The sequence below is a fragment of the Lycium ferocissimum genome, chromosome 7 (assembly GCF_029784015.1).
Source record: "Lycium ferocissimum isolate CSIRO_LF1 chromosome 7, AGI_CSIRO_Lferr_CH_V1, whole genome shotgun sequence".
Classification (NCBI taxonomy): Eukaryota; Viridiplantae; Streptophyta; class Magnoliopsida; order Solanales; family Solanaceae; genus Lycium; species Lycium ferocissimum.
The window spans coordinates 54,377,240-54,391,473 of record NC_081348.1 but is presented as its reverse complement, the minus strand read 5'-3'; positions in this window follow the sequence as shown (position 1 = coordinate 54,391,473).

Sequence of the window (14,234 nt, the reverse complement as noted above, 5' to 3'; positions counted from 1 at the left end):
AAATCAACTAAAACATATTACACATTCATAAACGACATTCAAAAAACCAAAATATAACATGGGCAACTAAAACTAAAGTTAAAAAACATCGACACTTTAACAAAACACTATAATTTTAAATCAAAAAGGATCAATTAAATATAAAACGACGAAGACAAAGATATCAATTCAACAAACAACAATTTAACATAAAAACAAATATTCGAAACGACAAAAGATCCAAATTGTACTTAAATTTTGGAACGAAAGACATACCAAAAAAGAGGAGGAACGAAGAAGCAACAAAAGAAAAGAAAAGGGCAAATGACGAAATAAAAAGGGGTTTTAAGGTAAGGGTAATTTCGAAAAATTTCATTAAACAAGGGCAGGGCAAAAATTAAAGAAGGCATAAATAGGCAAAATATAAAACGCCCAAAAAAAAAAAAGAAAATTAGTCCATAAACTATTCCCATCCATTTTTTCCGGAGTGCCCTTCTTTTAGTGGTCTTAATTTTGCCCTCATATTTGGTCTTTAAATTATGCCCTCATATTGTCAGTCTTAATTTGCCCTTCGTTGTAACTTTGAGCTTTCGTCTGAAATAATGAGGTTCAGTTCGAACCCCGCTAGATAAATTAAAAAAAAAATCGCAATAAGATTTGTTGCGTTAAAAGCGGACTCGATACTTTTTTTAAGGAATTACACATTTTAGCGGACGCATACTCATGCCTTATGGGCGGACTTGGCATAAGTATCGGTCCGGGATAACTTTGATAATTTCCTCACAAAGTTAGCCCGGGGGCATACTTTTAATGGGCAAACTTTATCATCGCATAACTTTGTGAAGGAATTATCAAAGTTATGCGGGCCGCAAATACATGCGTCCGTCCATAAGGGAAGAGTACGGTCCGATAACTTAATCCTTCAAGTTTTGCTGGGGATACTTTAATGGGCAACGCATACGATCCGGGCATAAACTTTTGAACGAATTATTATCAAAGTTATTTTAATTTATTACCTATGCCAAGTTCCACGATAAGGCATAAAGATGTACCGCATAACTTTGTACCCTTCACAAAGTTATGCCGCGCATACTTAATGGGCAAACTTTTGAAATGAATTATCAAAGTTGTCTTTAATTCGCATAACTTGGTAATTCCTTCACAAGTGTATGCCGTCAGGCATAGGCGAAATTTAAACTTGCCTGCAATTTTTTTTTTAAAATTTTGACCGCGCGTGGGTTCGAACCTCGGAACCTATGGGTTTTAGCCATGGCAAAATTTAAAGATTAAATACGAGTGGTAATTAAAGACCACCCCACATCCATGGCAATTTCGCGAATTGCCCATTCCTATCCGGGTAGCCAAAATTCTGTAGCAGTCTTTTTGCAGCATTTAAAAGTCGCCACGAAGGGCCTGTCAGAAAATCAGGCTTTTTAGTGGCAATTAAAAAAGTCGCCACTAAAGGTTAAATATCCCAAAACATGTATAATATGTGTATATTTAGTAAGAAATATCCCAAAAAACTCTGAGGCGATTTTTGTATATAATGTGTATCGTTTGTGTGTAAAAATATGTATCATTACCTATTTGTAATGTATAGAAACTATATAAAATATGAATCACTACGGTATGTATCATTTTTGTATATAATATGTATCATTTCATGCAGATATACGTGTATTATGATTAAAAATTGTATCATATTTGTATATAATATGTATCATTTTTACAGAAAGTGTATATATAATTCCAAAGACATATATAAACTATATCACCTTTGTATAGAAAGTGTCATACGTATAAAAAGTATCATAAAAACCGTATCATTGTGGTATATAACATGTATCACTATTGTATATATTAAAAATAAATATCATATCATTATTATATAATATATATAATAAATGTATAATTAACGTATAATTTATTTATAATAAATGTATGATTAATTCTATATATGTATATAAAATGTATAATTTCAGATATAAAGTGTATATATAATTCCCAACATATATATATATATATATATATATATATATGTTGTAGCAGCCCTTTAGTAGCGACTTTGTCGCCACAAAAAGTTCTTTTTTTTTTTAAGCACCTGTTGGGCCGACCAGCCCTGGAATTATTTTGGGCCGAACGGACACCTAGTGGAATTAAGCCCAAACAAAAGGGTTAAATGAAATTAGTTTGAAATGACACACACATGTCCTTTTCCCTATTTTTTAATGGTAATATAATTAAGAATTTCATTTAATACGTGTCTATGATTAACCTAAACTAATTAAATCTCAACCCAGAACTCGGATCCACCTAATAACCCGTACCCGCCCCGATTAAAATCCAATGAACCATGGAGAAAACCTCCAATTGCCGGAGACCAGTCACTACCTCCGACGAACAACTCCGTCTCCTACCGCCCCATGACCGCCTTACAAGGATACTAGAATTGAAAACAAACTGAAGTAATGAACCAGAAACAACAGTTAATTGCCAACACCAGTATCTTTTATTTTCTCTTTTTATTATTGGGAGCTTCAAAATCGAGAAGTTAAACTTAGAATTTTTCGAGGTTTTATTTTGAGCTTATTTGTGTTGAAATTTAGTTGAATACTGGGAAAAAAATACTCTTTGTTTAAATTCATGAAACCTCCACAAAATCCAGACATCCACCGATGAACATTGATCTCAATTTGAAAATTTGATTTCAAGATTTGTTGGCGATTTGAACATGGTCTGTTGGAAATTGGTTCTTAAGGTGAAGTGTGATTGAGCATACTTGGAAAAAAACTCCACCGAAGAAATGAACTAAACCAGCGATTGAAGGAGCTTTTCGAAGCTTGCCTCGAAATTTCCAGATTTGTGAATTTGTGTGTTAAAATCAATTTCTATCTCGCCGAGTTACGGGCAGCCTTTAGGGGTTGTTTGGTAGCCAGTTAGAATTATGCAGACATTAGTTATGAGGAAATTTATGTACCATTATTTTATGCATATTTTAATTATTTATATATTAGTTATTTTATCTTCTATCATGTGTAAAATAATATATAGATTTCCTCATAAATTATACATTTATTAATTATTAAACTAAATACCACATTAGGTGTGTTGAATTGTATATATAATAAAAGAATGCTACCAAGCATAGTATTACTTATGAAGGATTTAATAAATGAATATATTAGCTCTTAACTAGCTACCAAACGCCTCTAATGGTAAATTCTTATTTTGGAGCGGTCTGGTCATGGTAAAGTACTCCAAACTTATTTTCCAACTCTATCTTCATAAATTTCAAATAGAGTGTTGTCTTCTTTCCCTTGCAAAAACTATAACCAAAGATAACTTCATCTTTAACTCTAACTTCATAAATTTCAAATAAAGTGAAAAATACTGAGAATCTATGGCCAAGCAGCTACTTTAATTTTCACCATGTTTGAGTATGGTTCTCAGTAGGGTTGTACATTCAGTTTTTCGAATTTTTATTTAATTTTTCAGTATTCCTGTTTTACTTTTTTGATTTTTGATTTAAAAATTATCATCCAATTCGAACCAAATTAAAATTGGTTTGGTTTGATTTTTTGGTTACTCAGTTGTCATATTTAAATGACGAAAAAAGAGTAACTATTATAAACCACGAGAATATTAATGTCAAATTTACTAAATATTTTATCTAAACTTAACTTATGTAATTAAAACAATGAGCACTACTGATACGACGCTTCGTATTACTTTTGTAGTTTCTTGTCCCTTGATTTCTTTTATTATTTGTTGTGTTATGTACTTCAATTGTCGAATGATTGTGTGGTAGTCAAGCACCATGAAGAAAAGTAGCAGTGAATGTAGCAAACTAATAAGATAATCGAAGTACAAGAGATAACAGATAGTAACAGAAAATCGAAAGACAAGAAACTATAAAGGTAATACCACGTCTACTAGTATAGAAGGATACACGAGACACGTTCTACTACCTACTAACCTTCTACCCTAACTTGCGTCCTTCACAACCTTGTTTCTAAGGTCATGTCCTCAATAAGCTACAACTATGTCATGCCCTGCCTAAACACTTCACCTCAATACTTCTTTGACCTACATCTACTTCTCCTGAAACCATCCATAGCCAACCTCTTACACCTCCGCACAGGGGTACTCAGAATTCAAATTTATCAAATGTTTTCACTTTTCTATCTCTCTTCTTGCTCCACACTTGAAAGATTTGAAAGAAATACGTATAACTACTCTTATTACCAAACATACAACTAAAAGGGGAAAGAAATAATAGAAAGAGATCCATTTGCCTACTCCGCCTCGAAGAAGTGAGATATTTTGTCCTCTTACAATTTGAATAAAAGAAAGTAGCCTTTCATCTCTTGTGTGTTTTTTTCGGGTCTCTTATGTGTAAAAAATGAAGACCTCTTGTAAAAAGATCATAAAACTAAATAAAAAAAAAAATTGTAATAGCTGAAAAGTCATTTCTCCCCTCTGCCTCTCCTGCTTCCTCCCTATAACCATTTTTTTTTTTAGCAGAGGCTCGAAATAAGACTATGATTATAAAGAAGAGAAAGCAAAAAATACTTCAAAGCTGATGTTGATTTCTCAGTTCTCCATATACTCCAAATTAGTTAAGTAACTCGCGCTTCGAACGGTGTGACATTCCTTTTATAAATTTAGTTATAAAAATTTATAATATTACAGTAAAACAAACTATACAATATAATTCATATATCAATATACCTATGCCTTGGTCCCAGCAACTCGAGAGAAAACACAAAAAGTATGAATAAAATATTCGAGGATTGAAATATATAAGGACAAAAAAAATCTCCTTGTTGTTGAGAACACTAGTTAGCCTTATGACCAAGTTTCCCGCACACATAGCAAGCTCCTTTCGCCTTCTGAATCTGACTCTTTCGTTTCTTGAAAATTGTAGTAACATTTATTAGTGACAATAAATAAAAAGAATTATACAAATTAAATATAAAACAATAATTCTGATATATCTGATAATAGAGTAAGAATAATACCCTCATCCTATTTACAACACACAATTATATAACGTATCGTGTATGCAATATTTGAACAATAGTTATTACTACATTTTCTTCCTTACTTCTAGCTCCATTTTGTTCTTGACTCATCGTTTCAAGTTCCACCTCTTTATATAATAATTACTATCAGAAAATTATAATAAGAAAATCAAAATTAATGCCGCTACTTCACTAAATAAGCATTATTATTGTCACCTCCGCTACTTCAATAATGATAGTTGGATGTATGTATAACGTTGACTCAACTTCACGACTAAAATCTCTTCACCGCTTATAGTTACATCCAATGATCTGTCTTGGATTTCCATGAACCTATCCTCGTGCATCTGCAACATGTCATGACAATAAAATACAATAGTACATTTAAAATATTTCAGGGCAAATTAAGCTCAACTAAAAACTAATAAGCCTGATTGAAAAACATTTGTCTGGATATATAGAATGAAATAGTCATCTATAACTAATTTTATGGGTACATATCACTTTTGACTTGCTATTTATTACACCCCGTATCTTAGAACTAAGGTTATACTCGTATCGTTAGAGTTTTAGTGGAAAAACTGAAAGTTTGAACGTTTTGCGAAAATGGTTGATAGGCCTACTTCGGGCAGCTGTAACCCCTTGATTAGTTGGGAATGTGGGGACGTACCCTTAATGAGAGTTGTAGTACGTGTAGTACGTAGAAATATCTTTCCAACCATATAAGGACCAGGCCAATCAGAGATCGGAGCAGTGAGATATGATCGTCGCAAGATGGTTAATAGTAAGGCGCTTAAGATTCGATAGAATCGGCTAAGTTTTCGATACGTCTGCATTCCAGCCCAAGTTAGTGAAAATCAGTTGAGAATTTGAGAAAACTTAAACATGAAAGTTGTATCTTTGAAATAGCTTTCCAACGATATGTTGTGCAGGCTGAACTGAGCTCTGTACAAGAAGTTATACCCATTTTACCGGACACTGTGCATAACCGACACAGGCCGCGGGTGAGGGCACGTGCGATGGCCCCGCGTAGCAGCCGAACACACAAAAACACCCTCTCTGACCAGGGACCTGCAGAGGGTCCCGTTGGACGTGCGATGTGGGCCCAATGCGGATGGGTCTGGTTTGGGTCAAAACCTCATATTTTCGCCTTTTTCTTATATTTAAGCTTAGGATTTATTTTCCTAACACCCCTAATCGCAAAAAATCATCCCAAGGCAAAAGAGAACAAGTCCCAAGAACCCTCCAAGGTAAGTTTTCCCAATGATTCTAGCATGAATTCAACTTCTAAATATCATTCTAACATGATTAAACCCTTCTCATACGTAGAACCTTGATTCAGACGTTGTTCGACGAGAAACCATAGCTTTCGAATTCAATTCTCGTGAACATCAAAAAGGTATGGTCTTTATCCCCAAATTGATTATAGCATTAGAGTTATGATTATAAACCATGGATTCTTGGAATAAGCTAATGGGTTTGATGAAGAAAACCTTATGAATTATTGTATGGGTTGGATTGTTGACTTAAGGTTGTTGAAATCATTTGGGCAATGAAGAATGATGTTAACTATACCTAATTAAGATTGTAGAATCACCTAAAAGTAATAGAATGAGAATTGGGTGAAGGAAAAACCATTAAAGAAGGTTGTGGAGCTTTATGCCCACCAAATGTTTTATAAAATGCTTATGTAACCAATGGATTGATATTATTGCTAATATAGAATCCCTTTGATTTGTGTTGCTAGAGTTGAAAGGGTTGACTAACGTTGTATTACGCTCAAAGGCCGGAATTAAGGCATGTGAGGCTAACTCTCTACGTTTGGGAATGTTGATGATTCTCTCTACGATACTGCTTATTGACTATTACGATTTGCCTCAGAATTACAGTTATACCTTAGTTCCATGAATAGTTACAGAACCTCTATTCTCTAGTTTCGTAATTCGTTCGTGACTTTTATTTTGAATGTTGTGAACTCAGAATGTAATCTATATAGACTCGTATTTGATACCCATGAGTCTCGGTCTAGAAACTTAGGATGCTTAGAAACAGTTAAGGCTTCAGACCTCATAATCAGTCCTTGAATACATGTCTCAGTTTAGCAATGTTCACTATTCCAGTTATCTCAGTTTTTTAATAATAATTAATGAATATTGAACATATGTATTCTGCCCGAGGGCACAGTCTCATGTATACGTATACTTGGCCGAGGCCATTGACTGACGCACTTACTTGGCCAAGGCCACTGATTTATGCACTTATATTGGGCCGAGGCCCCACATATGATTAACTCAATTAAAACAGGTGAATTCATATTCGGAACATGGAGTACCTTTTACTTTACTTCTTTTGTTCTGTTCAGTTATCAATTTCAGTTTAAGATTATATATACATGTTTATTAATTTGGGTCGCTCTTTTCCCGAGCACCCCACTTACGCTTCTTTTCCTTTAGTTGCTTTACACATACTCGCTAAATTCAAATGTACTGACGTCCCTTTTGCCTGGGGCCTGCATCGCAACGATTCTACTTGCTAGGACATTCTCGTATCGTTCGCTCGCGAGCCTGGGCTTCCTCGGGCGTTATCATGATTTCGCCTTTTTATAGTAGTTCGGGCCGGGCCGAGGTATGCCGGGGCCTTGTCCCGGTAAATGCTTTAAGAATTTAGTACTCTTTAGAGGCTTGGTAGACTATAGTCCAATGGCCGCCGATGTTGGGTGTTTTATGTGTTAGCCTTTTCGCTACTCGTTTATACTTGCGTACTTTTCGACTTTCCCGCATTTATGATATTTCAGTTAGACTCTTTAGTAGATTAGCATGTCGTGTGATTATGTTTATCTTACAGTTATACTACATGTTGATCCAGCCAGCCTGTTGGTTCATTCGGTCACATGCAGTCAGGCAACGAGTGCCGTGTTACGCCCAGGTCATGATTCGGGGCGTGACACTATTATAGAGATAGCGTTTATTTCCACTTATTCCCAGTTCTTCATCTGTATCATTTAAGTTCGAAGCATCTACATTCTTTACTTTCTTTCACTAATTTAGCGGCTAGGGACTCTAGTTCTAGGCCATTGACTTTTTGTTTTATTTGCCTTATTTCCTACTTCAAAAATTTTATCTCACCTTTTAGGTCTGATTTTTTTGGATTCAAATTTTCTAATATTCATTTCATACTAAATGGCTCTACTTTTTGTAGTGGATTGTTCCTGCAAGACAATATCTTTTAACTTTAATAGGTATTCTCTTTTAATGTCTTCATCTTCAATTTGATCTATTATTTCAAAGAAAAATTCCTTATTTTCTCTAGTTATTACATTAATGGATCCTACTTCACATGTACATATTTCTCCTTTACAGTCACAATCATTATCACTGCTCTCATTACTACTATTTTCTGATTCGTATGCTATATTTATCTGTTCCTCTTCACTAATTTCTTGATCTGGGGAGGAATATTCTTCACTACAATCATTTTCATCTACTACAGAAGATATCTTCTAAATTCAACATGTTAATCTTATTTTTCTTTTTCTTTTTTACTCTACATTCGTTTGTTCTATGTCCCCTTTTCCCACAATTGAGTTCAGTTTTAGAAGATGCACATCACATCACAATAATACTTATCAACTAAAAGCTCTACTAAATCAGGATGCACTACAAATTAGAGGCAAATAAAATCAAAAGTCCAAATATTTAAGAGGTGAAAAAAGTACGCGAAAGGAATCTCTAGGAAAGATTCTCGAAATATGCTATTGTCAAATAAAAATAATAATTATTGTTGGTGTGGAGAACTAATCTAAATTTACGAAAGAAACATAATACATAATTTGGAGTATGATTTTGTTGATATAGGTCCAAAGACACCATATAAAACATAACAGATTTCACATACGACTTAATTATATGTATATATCTTCTATTATTACTAATTAGTTTACACAATTAAAACAAGGAGGAGGTTTATATAAGTAAAATTTTAATTGATTTTAAATTCCCAAATAATAGGAGTTTCTACATAGTTCAAATAAGGAAAGTTGGTTTAAAATAATCAAAATTTTAGTTAATTTGTAAATTTTTAATATTAGAAAAGTAATTAAATTACAATTCTATTTCTAACTAATGTGAGATATATTTTTAAATGATAAAAAAAGGGGAATGATATTTCGTTATAAATAATTTTAAGTTCAACTTTGTATAGTAATGCCAATGATCAAGCAGAAAGGAGGATGAACGTGCAAATATAACCAAATATAAAAAAGGAAAAATTTATTTAGATAGTTAATTATTGCCTTTTGAAGATCGAGGGTGTTGTTCTTCTTACAATATCTTAATCATATTCAACATAACAATTGAATTTCTTTCATTCTTTTAATTTCCTCGTTGCCACTTTTTATTCTAGCTTATGGTTCCCTTTTAGCTATAAATTTAACACGACTTGAAGACGCAACCACCAAATAATAAGATTTCTCTATCACCAGACTCTCAAATATTTTTGTGATAGTGTTTTATATAATTAATTAAATCTTTTTCTTTTTGTTTGAGAATTACGTGCTAGTGAGAGATTGTATTTACTCGATAAAGTCAAGATGCATGCAACTGATCCAGACATCACAATCATAAAATACGGTATATAGAACAAAATATATATATAGTAGATAATTTTTTTCCCTACAGAATGATCATATCATAACATGAAGAAATCATTAGTAGTATTCAACGAACGAAAACAACATTAATTACACTTCTATACTTCTACAAATAAATGAATAGCCTTAGATTTACAAGAAATATCTCAAACAAGTTTGAACTCAAACTTTCTTATGAAAACAACAAATAACAACTTCAATCTGCAAAAAAGAAAAACACAGTCAAATAATTATAAACATATTATAAAGTACAAAACTACAAACTCGATTGATCCATTCTTGAAATACATAAAAATATGAAGTCAATTATCATAGAAAACAGGGCCATTGTAGTTTGAGTGTACAATACACAAGTAATGAATCTTTACTGTTGAAGAAAGGGGTATATTATATAGGGCTAGGAAAAAATACCAAAAATCAAAATTTCAGTTCTTCGGTTTCGGTTTTCGGTTCGGTTACACTTCTTTTTTTCTTCTAAAATTCAATGTTCAGTTCGGTGTTCAGTTATGGAGTTCCAATTTTTCGGTATTTGCTTTACCTGAACTTTTACAATATGAGTACAGTTGAATAAGATCACAACTGTTTGTCATCATCTTGTGATACCGAACGCCCACCCGTACTTATTATATACTCGTCTGCATCATACGTTATGATGACTAATTTATACTATATTAAAAGCACGAAAGACCTTAGAAATGTTGATTGAACTTTTTGTCCTTCATTAAAAGACTTTGCAATAGACAAAATTGTCATTTACTATTTTCTTCAAATTAATATACATATATAAAAACTAATAATATGTATTTCCTTTCAAATAAAAATCTGCCGTTATTTTTGATAATTTTTCCCTGTTTCCTTTTCTATTTAAACTATGTAACAAATAAACGTCTCATTATTAAACTACAATTCTATTTAAGTAAAACTTGGAAATCCTTTTCAATTTAAGCTATAGACGTAAATAAACTCCCATTATTGAACTACATTCTTTTTATATCTAACTTTAATTAACAGAGTGTTACAAGTCAATAAATTCCCCGTGCTCTCTTGGATGTTGGCCTCATAAGAACTACCACAGGAAATCATGTTTTTGGTGCTTTCAAGGTATTATATTTCCTCCTTTTGGCTTCCTTTCTTTATTTCTTTTAGTTAATGGCTTTTAAGATTATGAATTATGTGAGATTGAAGATTATGTTTTACTGATTAACTCACAATTGTAGAATGTCCAGGATATCTTAATATTTGTGTACATTGTAATTGCTCAATATCAATACTCTGAGAGCTTGTGTTGGCATGTTGTGTTGTAAAGTGATTTACTTTTGGAACTCTATGAAGTCAATGTAAGATGATTTGTCCATATCAATTGCTCTAATAATGCAAGTACATAACTAAAAATCAACAATTGAAAATGTTTTCTCCTCTTTTGATAATTTTTTGTATTTTTCTTTCAGTTGAAATCTTTTGATCAAAAAGATGTGAAGAAACAAGCAATGTTGCCAACAAATTCTAGATTTAAATTCAATTTATGGTTGACCTCTAAGATTTGTAGATTGAATTGTATTCTTTAGGTCAGGGCTCATCTACTATTTTTTTTTTTTTTTTATTTTTTTTTTTAGCATTTCTACACATGTTTATATTTAATGTCAAATATTGATTCGATTAACACTTGGTGATGCCGCATCCGCCTGGACGAGATGGTGTCAACTCACATGTAAAATGGAAAAATCAACCTAAAACTTAGGTTGAATAGTTCTTTTTGTTCGTTAAACCTTAATTATTTCTTTGATGTTTATGTACGAAATCATAAATTTAAAATTGTCATGGAATTTTTATTGTTTCTTTGAAATTTAAAAGATTCATATTAAATAGCTAAATCTGGGCACTTTTCCGATTCTTTATTCCTAGTTATAGATTTATATTGGTCATAGAATAAAAATCAATTAGTTACTATAATATAATTGTCTTCTTAGAAATAAAAAAGAGAAACCAAGAAGATTTTTTGGTGAAAGTTGTGTTTTGTAAAAAAGGAAAATAATTACAATTTCAACCATCTAATAATCTCTAAATATTGTAGGTAAATATTTATATTTTGGAATTTGACAGGTAAAAGTCTAACTATTGCTATGTTATAATTTCATTGATTAATTCACTGCTGTAAAACGTGATATTGAAAGACAATTATATCACTTTCGCTAGAGGAAAAAAAATACATTTTTGCTTTTGAATCAAATTAGACTTACTTTTAAAAGGTTTTAATTTAAAAAGGAACAGACTAAGGACTCTGTTAGATTTAGCTAAAAGATCAAATTCATCTTCATTTAGGACATGAATTTCATAATACTCCTTTTAGGTTTCTGTTAACGTAGTAATTACAGTTCTGAAAGAATTCTAAAACTAAAAACATTTGACTTATATTTTCAAAGGACATTGAGTTAATTAAGGACTCCTTTCAACTCATTATCAGGCAAATTAGGTTCATGTTGGAAACAAATTCGTAAAACCTCTTTGCACATTTATAGAACTCGATGGCTACATATGTTGTGTAAGCGCACAACAAATTTTTGACTATTTGTACTATTTAGAATAAGTTTTGTGTTTCTCTTTTTCTACTCAGTTTTTTTACCCCAACTCACTGTTTTTTTTTTTTTTTTTTACGTTAACTTAATCTCATGTGGTGTTGCTTTGTTATAGGTTATCAATAACTTCAAGCTATTCTTTCCCAGCTGCTTTCTAAAAAAAGTTTAAAAGCCATGAAGAACATATATATTGTTTTTTTTTCTATATTTTTTTCAAATGAACGCTTTTCTATAGTGTTTGTGTTGTCGCAAAGACATTGTGCTGAGTAAAGCTAGTTTGATTAAAAACCGAAAGACTCCTAAACCTAAATAATTTCAAATACAATTTTAATTAATTTAATAGTTAAAATATTAGGGAATATAATTATATAAGGTAGAAATTTAGTTGGTTTTAAATTCCTAAATATTAGAATTTCCTACCTAGAAATAAGGAAGGATTTAATAACCAAAATTTAGTTAGATTTTAAAGTCCTAAATATTAGAAAAATTATTAAATGACTATTTTGTCTATTATAGAGTATTTGAATGAAGGGCAAAAAGTTGAATAAACATCTCTAAGGCCTTTCGTGATAGACAGATAGATTAATTTATCCGTTCTTATTGTAATTGATTTAAAGAGAGGACAGGCGTCTAGGGTCCGTTTTGAACCATTAAAATGTTGCCCTGATATTAAACATAACTATTAAGCTCCAGTATTGATTTTGGAGCATATTTAGAAGATTTGAAACAAATCTTTGTTTGGACATAAAAATTTGACAGTTTTGAAGATAAATCTTCAAATCTCAAATTACGCTCAAACCTATTTTTGGGCCAAGATCTATATTTTGGCCTTTTTAAAACTTTTAAAAACTACCCCAAATTTTTATATTTTATAAAAAAAATCTCTGCGATTTTTGACCCAACTAATTCTATCTACCATGTTCCTCCATTAAAGCCATATCTTTCATATTTTCACAATTAAAGCAGTTTCTTTTATAAAGTGAACGAGCTAAGCTAGTTACTACCCTTTTTTTTTCTTGAACGGATGGATCTTTGTATTGTAATTTGAATTGTAGTAGCTAGTAAGTGTATTATTAGCAATTGTTATTAAAATATCATGTTCTGCATAATTTGAGATTAACAGGTATGTATGTTTAGTATGGTTGGGTAGCCTTGATAGTTTTTACCCTCTCCGGATAAAAAAAAGAGCTCACTTAGCCATTTGCATACCCCTTAAGAAATTACTAACTCCTAGATAAAAATAGGTAATTTGACTAAACTACCCTTAATTAAATAAGCATTGGGATTTAATCATATAACACTTAATAGGGGCAAATCTGAAAAATCAAGGTTAATTCTTTCTTGATTTGATAAGTGGACACTTTTTTTGATTAAAAAAAAGGGCTAAGTGAACACTTTTTTGATCCGAAGGGAGTAGAATTTATAGGGATAAGTAATGTTTCATGCTTTTGCAAAATAAAAAGTGAAATATATTATGAAAAACTATAGCCAAACACATTTTCAAAACTTGAAAAACTTCACCCAAATCAAGTTTTTCAATTTTTTTGGGGATCTATGGCCAAACGCTAGCTAAGAGTTCAAAAAAGAAAAAAAGAAAAAAAAAAAAAAAGTGGCTGAAACGTTGCGAGCAGGAATCGAACCCATGATGCTTACATAAGTGGCTAAAATGTAAACCACAAATACCAGCTGATCTACAAGAACATTTGGTATCGCCGCCTTTGTAACATATACAAGGCACTTAGGGTTTGTCTACACTCCATATTTAAGCTTGTCACACGTTGTCACTTGCGCCCCATAAACCCCTCCTTAAACCCCACACTACCAAAAAAACGGTTCTTTTGGGTTTCTTGATTCAGTTTTCTTACAAAAAAAACAGTTCTTTTGGGTTTCTTGATTCAGTTTCTTACAAAAAAACAGTTCTTTTTTGGTTTCTTGATCTCAGTTTCTTACAAAAAAACAGTTCTTTTTTGGTTTCTTGATCTCAGTTTTCTTGAATTGATGCAAGTGGAA